This window comes from Eubalaena glacialis, chromosome 16 (genome assembly GCF_028564815.1).
Source record: "Eubalaena glacialis isolate mEubGla1 chromosome 16, mEubGla1.1.hap2.+ XY, whole genome shotgun sequence".
Classification (NCBI taxonomy): domain Eukaryota; kingdom Metazoa; phylum Chordata; class Mammalia; order Artiodactyla; family Balaenidae; genus Eubalaena; species Eubalaena glacialis.
Window position 1 is genome coordinate 79,253,312 of NC_083731.1, and position 13,776 is coordinate 79,267,087.

General features: G+C 36.0%; 1 protein-coding gene and 1 pseudogene across 8 annotated transcripts in view; both read right to left on the minus strand.

Moving 5' to 3' along the window:
• NBEA (neurobeachin) overlaps positions 1 to 13,776 on the minus strand; it is a 629,474-nt gene that overhangs the window by 517,401 nt on the left and 98,297 nt on the right. The gene's annotated exons all lie outside the window — the stretch shown is intronic.
• Positions 9,848 to 11,632, minus strand: LOC133076651 (Y-box-binding protein 1-like; annotated as a pseudogene).

Below are 13,776 nucleotides of genomic sequence, written 5' to 3' on the forward strand. Positions count from 1 at the left end.
GATTATCAATTAAGAGATAGATACTGATATATAGGAAAGTGAAGAGAATAAATTCTAAGAGTTCTAATCACAAGAAAAACTTTTTTTCTTTTCTTTATTGTATCTATATGAGCTGATGGATGTTAGCTGAATCTATTACAATAATCACTTCACAATATATGTAAACCAAATCATCATGCTGTACTCCTTAAACTTATACAGTGACATAGTCAATTACTTCTCAATAAACCTGGGAAAATATTAATAGAATTAGTATTTTAAAATATCAATAAAATTAAAATTTAGTATTATTTTTTAAAAGAGAGAAAGATACTATAAAAACAATCCAAATGGAAATTCCGGAGTTGAAAAGTACAATGAATTGAAAAATTCTCTATAGGGTCTCAACAGTATATTTGAACAAGCAGAAGAAAGAATTAGCAAATATAAGATAAACAGATAAAGATTATGCAATCCAAAAACCAGAGAGAAAAGAGAGTGAAGAATGATCAGAGCCTCAGAGAAATGTGGGAAACAATTAACTGTACTAAGGTATGAAGAATGAGAATACCAAAAGCAGAGAAGAAAGAGAAAAGAAAAGCAAAATATTCAAAAATTTAATGGATGATAAGTTTCCAATTTATTGAAAAGCATTAATTTACCTATTCAGGAAGCCCATGAACTTGAAGAAAGATAAAAGCAAAGAAATCTACAAACAGAAAAGTCATAGTCATGCTGAAAGCCAAAGACAAGGAGAAAATCTTAAAAGTGGCAGAAGAAAAATGACTCTTTACTTAAAAGAGAACAATAATAAGATCAACAGCAGACTTCTCATCTGAAAATACAGAGGCCAGAACACAGAGGAATAAAGCATTCAAAGTACTCAAAGAAAAAATTATCAACCAAGAATTTATATCCAGCAAATCTAGCTTTTAAATCTAAAAGGAAAATAAGATACATTCCCAAATAAATAAGAACTAAGATAATTTACTGCTAGCTAACCTACCTTACAAGAAATAATGAAGGGAAGTCCTTCAAGCTAAAAGTGACAGTAATTTCAATCCACATGAAAAACAAAGAGCACCAGTAGTCATGTGGTTATAACAGATGCTATAAATGCGTATTTATTCTCCTTTTTCCCTCTTAACAGATTTCAAGCAATTTTATAAGATAATGTGTATATAAAGTATGGTTTTGCCTATAACATAAAAATGTAATGTATTTGCTAATAACAACACAAAGGAGGTGAGTGGGAAAGCTATATTGAGCTAAGGAAATAAGTCCAGGTGGTAAATGAACAAATGAGGAAATCCATAAATGAAAAATGAGGTTAATATAACAAAAGCTATAAACATAGTTGATTTTCTTCTCTCAGCTTCCTTAAAAGACATTCAACTATATAAAGTAATAATTATAATAATGTAATGTTGGGTTTGTAACCAACATTGTAATATGTACTACGTAAAACTATATCACAAAAAAGAAGAAAAACAAAATATATCTATAAGAAGTAACATTTCTATATCTCACTGGAATTAAGTTAGTATAAATCTGAAGTTGATTCTGATAAGTTAAAATTTAAATGGTAAATCCTATAGCAACCATTAAGTATATAAGTAAAAGAAATAGAGTGAAAAAATTCATTAAAGATATGAAAATGCTACAATAGAAAATATTCATTTAATTCAAAAGAAAGCAGTAAAGAAGGAATAAAGGAATTAAAAAGAACATGAGACATAGGTAACAGACAGAATGACAGATGTAAATCCAACTATATCAGTAACATTAAAGGTGAATGGAAAAACAATCTGCTCAAAAGGTAGATGTTATTAGACTGGATAATAAAACAAGATCTAACAGTGTATTGTCTATAGGAGGCATACTCTAGATTCAAAGTCAAAAATAGATTCAAAGTAAAAGGGAAAATTTATCAACCATCCACAAGAAAGCTGGAGTTGCTGTACTAAGCGAAAACAGACTTTAAACAAAATATGTTACTAGAGGCAGAGTGACATTTAATAATAATAAAAGAATCAATCCACCAAGAAGATAATAACATATGTGCATCTAACAACCAAGCACCAAAATACATGAAGAACTTGACAGAAATGAAGGAAGAAACATTAAGACAAGTTAAGATTAATAGTTGATGACTTCAATTCCCAAGTCGAATAGTGGATAGAACAACGAGGCAGAAGTCAACAAAGAAACATAAAACTTGAACAACACTATAAAGTGATCAGACCTAAAAGACATCTCTATAACACTACACCCCACAACAGCAGAATATACATAACTCTTAAGTGTACATCAAACATTGGATAGAACAATGTTAAGCCATAAATCAAACCTGATTAAATTTACAAGGGTAAATATAATACAAAGTACCTTCTCTGACCAAAATGGAATCAAATTAGAAATCAATAATAGAAAGAAATTTCAGAAATTCAAAAATATTGTGGAAATAAACAACAAATTGCTAAATAAAAATGTGTCAAAAAGAAGTCAAAAGGGAAATTATAAAATGTTTTGAGATGAATGAAAATAAAGGCACAAATGCCAAAACATAAGCAGGTAAAGCAGTACTTAGAGGCAACACTGTAAGTGTTTATATTAAAAAAGACATCATACACTCATGATGAAAAATCTGAAAGAGAAATTATGGAAACACTCCCATTTACCATTGCAACAAAAAGAATAAAATACCTAGGAATAAACCTACCTAGGGAGACAAAAGACCTGTATGCAGAAAACTATAAGACACTGATGAAAGAAATTAAAGATGATACCAACAGATGGAGAGATATACCATGTTCTTGGATTGGAAGAATCAACATTGTGAAAATGACTATACTACCCAAAGCAATCTACAGATTCAATGCAATCCCTATCAAATTACCAATGGCATTTTTTACGGAGCTAGAACAAATCATCTTAAAATTTGTATGGAGACACAAAAGACCCCGAATAGCCAAAGCAGTCTTGAGGGAAAAAAACGGAGCTGGAGGAATCAGACTCCCTGACTTCAGACTATACTACAAAGCTACAGTAATCAAGACAATATGGTACTGGCACAAAAACAGAAACATAGATCAATGGAACAAGATAGAAAGCCCAGAGATAAACCCATGCACCTATGGTCAACTAATCTATGACAAAGGAGGCAAAGATATACGATGGAGAAAAGACAGTCTCTTCAATAAGTGGTGCTGGGAAAACTGGACAGCTACATGTAAAAGAATGAAATTAGAATACTCCCTAACACCATACACAAAAATAAACTCAAAATGGATTACAGACCTAAATGTCAGACTGGACACTATAAAACTCTTAGAGGAAAACATAGGAAGAACACTCTTTGACATAAATCACAGCAAGATCTTTTTTGATCCACCTCCTAGAGTAATGGAAATAAAAACAAAAATAAACAAATGGGACCTAATGAAACTTCAAAGCTTTTGCACAGCAAAGGAAACCATAAACAAGACGAAAAGACAACCCTCAGAATGGGAGAAAATATTTGCAAACGAAATCAACGGACAAAGGATTAATCTCCAAAATATATAAACAGCTCATTCAGCTCAATATTAAAGAAACAAACAACCCAATCCAAAAATGGGCAGAAGACCTAAATAGACATTTCTCCAAAGAAGACATACAGATGGCCACGAAGCACATGAAAAGATGCTCAACATCACTAATTATTAGAGAAATGCAAATCAAAACTACAATGAGGTATCACCTCACACCCATTAGAATGGGCATCATCAGAAAATCTACAAACAACAAATGCTGGAGAGGGTGTGGAGAAAAGGGAACCCTCTTGCACTGTTGGTGGGAATGTAAATTGATACAGCCACTATGGAGAACAATATGGAGGTTGCTTAAAAAACTAAAAATAGAATTACCATATGACCCAGCAATCCCACTACTGGGCATACACCCAGAGAAAACCGTAATTCAAAAAGACACATGCACCCGAATGTTCATTGCAGCACTATTTACAATAGCCAGGTCATGGAAGCAACCTAAATGCCCATCAACAGACGAATGGATAAAGAAGTTGTGGTACATATATACAATGGAATATTACTCAGCCATAAAAAGGAACGAAATTGAGTCATTTGTTGAGACGTGGATGGATCTAGAGACTGTCATACAGAGTGAAGTAAGTCAGAAAGAGAAAAACAAATATTGTATATTAACGCATGTATGTGGAACCTAGAAAAATGGTACAGATGAGCCGGTTTGCAGGGCAGAAGTTGAGACACAGATGTAGAGAACAGACATATGGACACCAAGGGGGGAAAACTGCAGTGGGGTGGGGATAGTGGTGTGCTGAATTGGGCGATTGGGATTGACATGTATACACTGATGTGTATAAAATTGATGACTAATAAGAACCTGCAGTATAAACAAACAAACAAAACAACTAATACTAAACTTTCATTGGGTTATTTGTATGGAAATATGTTAATATAAATGTTTCAGGCATTACATGAAATTTCTAAAAATCTTATATGTTCTGGTATAATGTTATAAGTCATAATCCTAGTTATTACTTTAAAATGTATATCTCAGAAATAACTAATTTTCTTGTCAACTGCATTATTATGAACTTTCATCAAATCTTTAACCGTGGTCATTTTTTAAGTCTTTTGTCATTTACAGACAGTTCTGGGTGTACTCTGATGCTTTTGTAAATATGTTCCTATAAAAGGGTTTCATCTTCAGGAAATTCATGGAAAAGACTCTGTCAAGTATGGGTTTCTGGTACCTGACTGTACTGCTGAACTGAATGAATAAGCATTTTCAGAACTCTAATGAAAAACTGATGAGCTCATAAAAGTGCTAACAAAAGATCAAGATGAAAAAAAAAAAAAAATTAATTACATGGGACTGAGTGAACTGATGAGGATGAGTATAATTTTTGTGACTTTCTGGTTGAATTTAAAAAAAGAAAAAATCCCACAAGAACTCAGAGGCAAAGAATATACAAATCAATTTTCACTGCAAAGTAAAGGAGCTGTTACAGTGGAGGATTACTGGACTGAATGTCAATATTATGACATAGTATGAGTGTGTTTCATGTTTGGTAATTGCAATCATTGTTGCTTTTGTTGTGGTCATCCATGTACAATGCTTGGTGTCAGTCTATTTATCTCTTGTAAAAATAAAATACAGTGTGTGTGAAAAAAAAAAAAAAAAAAAAAAAAAAAAGACATCAAATCAACAACCAAGTCTTCCACCTTATGACATTGGATAACAAAAGAACAAACTAAACATAAAACAAGCTGAAGGAAGAAAACACTAAGAATTACAGGAAAAATTATTGAAATAAATAAGAAAAACAATAGAGAAAACACAACAAAAACAAAAGCTGATTCTCTGTAAAGATCAAAATTGACAAACCTATACCTAGACTAATTAATATGTTAATATTATTATCTCAATAAATGATCATCTTAATAAACACGGAAAAGGCATTTGACAAAATCCAACACCCCTTTATTTTAAAAAGTGTTCAGCAAAGTAGGGATAAAATGGAGTTTCCCCAATCTGATTAAAAGCATCAATGAAAAACTCACAGATAACAACACATTTAATGCTAAAAGACTGAAAGCGTTCCCCCTAAGATCAGTAACAAGACAAGGATACCTGTGCTAATGTTCTGTTCAACATTATACTCGAGATTCTAGATAAAACTATTAGTGCTAATATTTTCAGCAAGACTGCAGGATACAGAATCATAACATAAAAATCCATTGTATACACTAGCAAAGAAAATCCGAACATAACATTTATAAACAACTCTATTTATGAAAGCATCAAAAATAATAAAATACTAGAGAATAAATTTAACAAAAGAAGTCCAAGATTTCTGGCATTTGACTTATGGCAAAAAGTACAAAACCTCTTTGAAAGAAATTAAGAAGACACGAATAAATGTAAAGACATCCCATGTTCATGGATTGGAGGACTTAATATTGTGTAGTTGGTAAGATTCCCCAAATAAAAGATTCAACACAATCTCTATCAAAATCGCAGTTGGGTTTTGTTGTTATTGTTTTGTGTGGGTGTTTTTTTTTTTTCAGAAACTGACAAGTTGATCCTAAAATTTATGTGAAAATTAAAGGGACCCATCATTTCCCAATTTCAAAATGTATATGAAATGTCCAGAATAGGCAAATCTATAGAAACAGAAAGGTTAGTGATTGCTTAGAAATGGGGTAAGGAGTGACAGAATAAAAAGTTGAGAGCTAAAGGGTACAAGGTTTCTTTTCTGAGATGGTAAAAATGTTCTAAAATTCACTCTGTTGATAGTTGCATATATCTGTGAATATACTAAAACCATTGGATTATACATTTTAAATGGGTGAATTGAATATATGTGAATTATATCTCAATAAAGCTGGCATTAAACAAAAAAATAAAACAAAAAAATAAAAACAAAAAAATTAAAAACAAAGAAATGAAGCTCTTTTCCTCTTACTATTCCTCCTGCCTTCCTGAAAATTCACAAAGCTAACAGGTAGGGCTAAACAAGGCAGCGGTGTGCACTAGGGGTAGAGGTGAGTAGCTCACCTGGCAGTGGCCAGCAGGGTGGCAGAGCCCTGAGCTGAGTCAGGAGCATAACCAGGCAACATGGTGTCAAAGTCCTAGAGAGGTGACGAGGGTGTCCACCCAACAGGGTTATTAGCCAGGCATGGGAGACAGAGAGTGAACAAAGACTGAACAAAGAATGAACAAAAACTGTTCTGTTGAGCAGACTAAAGATACATTATAATGTAAATGCTGTGAACTAGATCATTTTCCTAAAAAGGACATTATGTGACAATTAGCAAAATTTTAATGGAGTCTGAGAATTAAATGGTAGTAACACATTGATGTTAATAATTATTATATAAAGGAATACAAACACAATATTCAGGGATGATGGGACATTATGTCAGCAATACTCTCAAATGGCTCAGGGAAAAAATTGCTTACTACTGTGCTTGTAACTTTTCTGTAAGTTTCCCTTTATTTTTAAATTTAAAAATGAGAAAGAAAAAAAAGATGAAGATTCAAGAGAAAGTGACAAATATTAAAGATAAGCAAAGTAAATCAAACATGTATAGTCAAGTCTCTGAAGAAAACCAAAACAAGGAAATAGAACAGTGAACAGTATAAAAAATTCTTTGAAATATAAAAAGATACAAAACTGCATACTGAAAGTGCATACCACTTAAATGAGAAATCAACTCAGAATATTTAAGACATATCTAGCAAAATTGCTGAATTTAAACAAAATCCTTTGAACATGTGGGCAAAAAGAGCAAGTGACTTACAATAGAAAGGATATTAAACTGTCATCAGACTTTCAACAAAAATACTTTAAGCCAGAAGAAAATTAGTAACATATTTGAGATGTACAAAGAAAGGTTAGTCAAGGATTTTATAGCCAAGCAAATGGCTGTCAAACATAATGGTCCCTGATAAACTAATACTGAAATGCAGTTCTCAGAAAACATTCTTCCCATGAATCCTTCCTGAGGAATAAACTATAGAATAAGCTTTAGATAGGCAAAACACATCAATGTAAGGAATGTGATGAACCTTAAATATATAAGTACTTTAAAACTATGACTAAGAGTTAAAATGAGAGAGAATAATATGTAATAACTATGTGCATTCACAATGTAGCTAATCCCTTGTATTAGTTTGCTAGGACTGCCATAACAAAGTACCAGAGTCCAAGTAGCTTAAACAACAGAAATTTATTTTCTCACAATTCTGGAGGCTAGAAATCCAAGATCAAACTGTCAGCAGGGATGGACTCTGAAGCCTCTCTCCTGGGCTTGTAAATGACCCACTTCTCCTCCCTGAATCTTCATGTGTGTCTTCTGTGTGCGTCTGTGTTCTAATTTCGTCTCCTTATAACATTCATATTGTATTAGGACCCACCCTAATGACGTCACTTAACTTTACCTCCTTAAAGACCCTATCTCCAAATAGAGCCACATTGTGAGTTATTATGAGTTGGAACTTCAACATATGAATTTTGGGGGAACAAAATTCAGCCCATAATATTTATACCTCAGAAATTAAAAATGGCAAGGAGAACAGAGAGCATATGAAAAACAAACTAACTGTTTTCAGTAATTATGTCTGTAGGGTAGTATTGGTACTGTAGTTCTTAGACTGTTATATGTGTAATTATAGGCTTTTCTAATTCTAACATCCTCCGTGTACTTGCCAACAAGAAGTCTCAATGTGGAAGAAAGGAGATAACAGATTTAACTAAGAGGAGGTCGAGATAAAACACAGCAAGTCCTAAATTTCCTATTAATAGAAACTAAAGATTCTTGGAGTACCGGCTGATTCCAGGACTGAAACAACAAAATGTTCAGGATGAACCAGAAACATCGTCATAGGAAATAGCAAGGAAGCTATCAAAGACTACAGGGTCATGTCAAATGGACTAAGAGACCAACTAGAAAAGATACCCAGAGTTGGAGCGATTTGAACTTTTAAAAGAAAAACACAGTAACTGCTATAGACTGAAATACCTCAAATACATTTAAATCTAAAAGTTTATAATGACACTTTAAAAATTGGAGATCTTTGAATAATGAGAAAGTGGCATTAGATTATATTATTTCCCCTCAGTGGTCATTAGGTACATTATTAGTCAGAGCTGCTAGAGGAGAAAGTTGTTAGTATATAGAAAATGTATATTAAACGGATAAACCCAGTAGCAATTACCCATTTTAAGACCAATGGGTAAAAATTATTTGAATATGGGTAATAAAATAAGGCTCTGCTGAAGGCACTGCATTGGGCGAATAAAACTAGAACTTTGGAAAAACAGAACACTTTTCTTGCCATTCACTGAAATTCTAGCATTCTAAATATAGTATAGCTATAAAGTAATATGATTGATATTTTAAAGCAAATATACCTAAACAAGTATGATCAAATAAGTGGTGTATTTTGCAAAAGAATCCCCTTAGAACTACTCACATACATTCTATTACTCAAAATATTCCTTATATCGAGGATTTTTTTTAAAAAAACTACTTTCAGAATCTACAGGGGTTTTTTTTTTGCTTTTTTTTTTTAATTAATTAATTTATTTATTTAATTTACTTTTGGCTGCATTGGGTCTTCGTTGCTGCACAGGCTTTCTCTAGTTGCGACAAGCGGGGGCCACTCCTCGTTGCGGTGCGCAGGCTTTTCATCGCAGTGGCTTCTCTTGTTGCGGAGCACAGACTCTAAGTGCGCCGCAGGCTTCAGTAGTTGTGGCTCGTGGGCTCTAGAGCTCAGACTCAGTAGTTGCGGTGAACGGGCTTAGTAGCTCCGTGGCATGTGGGATCTTCCCGGACCAGGGCTCAAACCCACGTCCCCTGCATTGGCAGGCGGATTCTTAACCACTGTGCCACCAGGGAAGTCCCTACAGGGTTTTTTAAAGAACTTTATTAACAGGTGCTTGAAGTTTACTGACTTTTTTGAAAAGAAATCATGTTGTGAACTTTTATTATATTACAAATTAAAAATAAGGTTCTTAAAATCTCAACTTGAATATGAAACAATTTAAAAACCTTTTTAGTTGTATTGAGAAAAACCAGCCTTAAAAAAAAAAAAAAAGTTTGTCATCATCAAAGAGTCTTTAAGTAAAGATAGTAAAAACTCCAGCCTGCATAGGTAGTGTAGGTAATACTTCTAGCTATCTGGTCAAGGGGCAAAGAGCAAGCACTTGAGGTCTTCAGCTCCACTCTCCTTTATTTCTTATTGCTGAAACTTTACATTCATTTCTTCTTGTTGGATAGCTAAATCAGATGATGGTAGAGATGGGAAAAGTGCATTTACTCGGCCTCCGGCAAGACTAATTCTCAGCTGGGGGATCTGCTGCTTTTCTCTTTGCCATCTTGTACGTTAGGGTTTTCTGGGGGTCTGTACTGGTAATTGAAGCTACGTCCTTAACAACGCTGAGGTGGCTGCTGACCTTAGTCTCATTTCCTTGGTTTTCCCTAGCTCCTTCACTGTGGTCCTCTCTAGGCCGTCTTGGGTGAAGTAAGCCCTTGTGGAATGGTGGTCTATAAACCACGTTACATACTCTGTCTCACTGGTCTACCTTGCTCTCTTGCACCCTGGCTGTCAGCACCTTCCATCACTTCTTCCTGCACAGGAGGGTTGGAATACTGTGGTCGACACCCGTAGGGTCTCCATGTAGTAAGATGGGCACAGTGGCCTGCTGTAGAGCCTGGCCTTTGGGACCACTCTCCGATCCCTCATTCTTTCTCCATTCTCATTATTCTGGTCATTCTGCTGCTAATTGTGTAGAGCACCCCTATATGTGGACGGTATCTATCATGGTTACATCTGCTGCATATTTACTGCCCGGCACTAGAACTCCACCAGGGCCTGGAACATTCACTGCTTCCACACCTTTTTCTCCTTTCAGCAACATCAAACTCCAAGCTTCTCCATCTTTTACACGGCAAAGGTGCTTCCTGGAGTTATTCTTCTTTAGGGCAGACTCATATACAAATACATCTTCTTTGGTGTTATTCCTATTGATAAAATCACATCCGTTTCTTACACTGAACCATTTTACTGTTCCCAAAACCTTCACTGTGATGGGTTTCTTGTCCCTGCAGGCAGGCGCTGCAGATGTGAAGCCACCGGGGCCACTGCTCCCCATGGTGTCGCCGGGCTGGGCCTCGGCCTGGATGCTCACGGTTGTAGTGATGGTGACTGGGGCCAGCTGAGGCAGCTGTGGCTCCTTGGGGAGATGGGGGTGCTACTCAGGGCTCCCTGGGGTCGGCTCTCCATTCCCACTACCAGCTGAACTCTACAGCATTTTAAATTATATTTTTGAAGGAGAACTGTCATCCCCAAGGGATTGATTTAATTTTGGAAAAAGAAAAAGATTTGAAGCCATCCTTGCTGAATTAATAGGTGTCATAAAACCATCTTTCATCAAAAATACAGTTTAGCTCTAAAGTAATGAGAACTGTTTCCTTGTGTCACTTAAAAACTGACCATGCAGGCAATTCCAAACAAGAAATGCAATTAACTTGAAAAATGGTAGCATATTTTGAATATGTATATATCTTCAAAAAGAAACTGGCTAAAAGGGAAAATCATTTAAAATATTATAGTTTAAAAATAAAGCTTCCCTATTTTACAGAGCAAGTTGTTTATATAACCATATTTCAAAGGCACATTAAGTACATATTACTCAGAGCCTTTTATTTCTATAAAATTTTAATTTACAAATGTACTAGACATAAATATATGTGTGATACAGTAAAAGGAAATAATCAGGAGACCAGAAGAAACCAACTACATATAAACAGTTCCTCAAAAAGAAAAAAAATGATGGAAATGGAGCGGAGGAATATCACAAAAGAAGAGATAACATCTTGGTATGAAATATACTATAGCAGCGGTCCCCAACCTTTTTGGCACCAGGGACTGGTTTCGTGGAAGACAATTTTTCCACAGACCGGCGGGAGGGAGGTTTCTGGATGATTCAAGAGCATTACATTTATTGTGCACTTCATTTCTGTTATTATAACATTGTAATATATAATGAAATAATTATACAACTCACCAAAATGCAGAACCAGTGGGAGCTTGTTTTCTTGCAACTAGATGGTCCCATCTGGGGGTGATGGGAGACACCCGAAGTGTGTTGCTATGTCCAGTCTACTCCGTGATCTCATTCTGGTTGCTGTCACTGCAGAAAACCCTGCTTCACAAAGATAGGATGTTGGAAATGCAAGCAGGCTTTTCAGTGCTTTTGTGGCAATCTCAGGACATTCTGCCTGACTTTAATCCAGACGTATGGAGATTTGAAGTTGTCTCAAACATACTTTTAAGGCCACTGTCATTTGCCATCTCAGGCAGTTGATCCTCTTCTAGCATGGACAAAGTTGATTCGCCTGGCTTATTCACGAATAAGTGAATCTACTCCTTCCCAGTTCGGGGGTCTTTTGTGGTTGGGAAGTAATGCTCAAACTCCTTTGAAAGCTGAGATAGGTGATCATGCACCAGCTGGGAGCAAGAAGGCCCTGGCTCAGTCTATTTCAAAATCTCTGGTAATGTTTGAAACATGTCAAAAATGCCAATGTTCATTCATTGCCCCCATAATTTCAGTTTGGCTTTGAATGCAGCCACTTTATCTGCCGACTTGAACACAGTTGCCATTCTCCCCTGAAGTCACAGACTGAGTTCGTTGAGCAGGTTGAATACGTCACACAAGTAAGCAAGTTTTGCGACCTATTCTGTGTCACTGAAATGTGCTGCCACTGGTGACTGTTTTTCTAAAACAAATCTCTGGAGCAGCTTTCGGAACTCAAAATCTCTGGCCAGTGATCTACCTTTAGAAAGCCATCTCACTTCTGTGTATAAGAGAAGACGTGTGTGCTCTGCATCCATCTCCTCACAGAGCTGCACGAACAGATGTGAGTTAAGGGCATGTGCTTTAATGTGGTTGATAATTTTAATCACATCCTGCAAAACGTTGTTAAGTTCAGTCGACATTTTTCGTCTAGCCAGCACTTCTCTATGGATGACACAGGGCATAGACACACATTCAGAAGCGACCTCTTCGATCCGAGTAGTGAAACCAGAAAGCCGTCCAGTCATGGCAGCCATTCTGTCCATGCATATACCAACACAAAATGACCAATTCAGTTTTCCTGATATGTAATCATTCAAAGACTGAATAGTTCTGCAGCTGTGGTGTTGGTTGGCAACAAAAGTGCACATAACATATACTCAAGCACATCCTCCTGAAAAATATATCGCACAAAAACAAGCATTGTTGCCTTGTTGTCAACATCGCTAGACTCGTCAACCTGGATTGCGTACCACGGTGACTCGTTAATCCTAACAATTGCGCCTCAATATCCTCTGCTATTTCGTCAATTCATCTAGTTACGGTGCTAGCCAAAAGAGGAACACGTGCCACCTTTTGAACTGCAGCCTCTCCTGAAAGTTCAGGACAAATGTCCTTAGCAGCAGGCAGGATCAACTCTTCACCAACAGTAAAGGGCTTCTTAGCTTTAGAAATGCGGTTAGCCACTAAGAACGATGCTCTCAGTGCAGACACATTTGATGAAGTGATGGCCTTCAGTAATTGCTTCTTTCTTCATGTTCACGTTTTTTTCTTTTGAAAAACTCCAAAGTCTTGTCTTTTAATGCAGGGTGCTTGGTCTCCATGTGGCGAAGCAGTTTTGAAGGTTTCGTGGCTTCGTTGGATAGCCAGTCGCCACGTATTATACAAAGCAGGCTTGGAGAATGTGAATCACCTGTTGCAATGAACCCATAATTTAAGTAGGACTCTTGGTTTTTCTTTTAAATGTAGCTTTCTTTTTTGTTGGCAGTCTTAGAGTCTTCTGCTGTCTCATCATTGGGTCTTTCCCCCTTTTCAAATAAGCTCTCCAGCGACGTTTGATTTTTACTCATTTTGGCTAGGGTTAGCCTGTGGGCTTACCAAAACTGTGACTGAGACAAGTGTGCAGGGCAGGAAAGAGGCGCGTACAGAAGTGGTAAATAAAATAATGGGCGGGCCACGCGTGGACTAAATTAAGTGTCGGATTCTGACTTAAAGCCCACCACCAGATGCAGCTGTATAATTGAAGTACATCGACTCACTTGCCACTATAAAGCCTGCCACCAGATGCAGCTTGTCACTTGCCACTCACCAATAGGGTTTTGATATGAGTCTACAATTGATTTATTATGGTCTCTGTGCAGTCAAACCTCTCTGCTAATGATAATCTGTATTTGCAGTCAATCCCC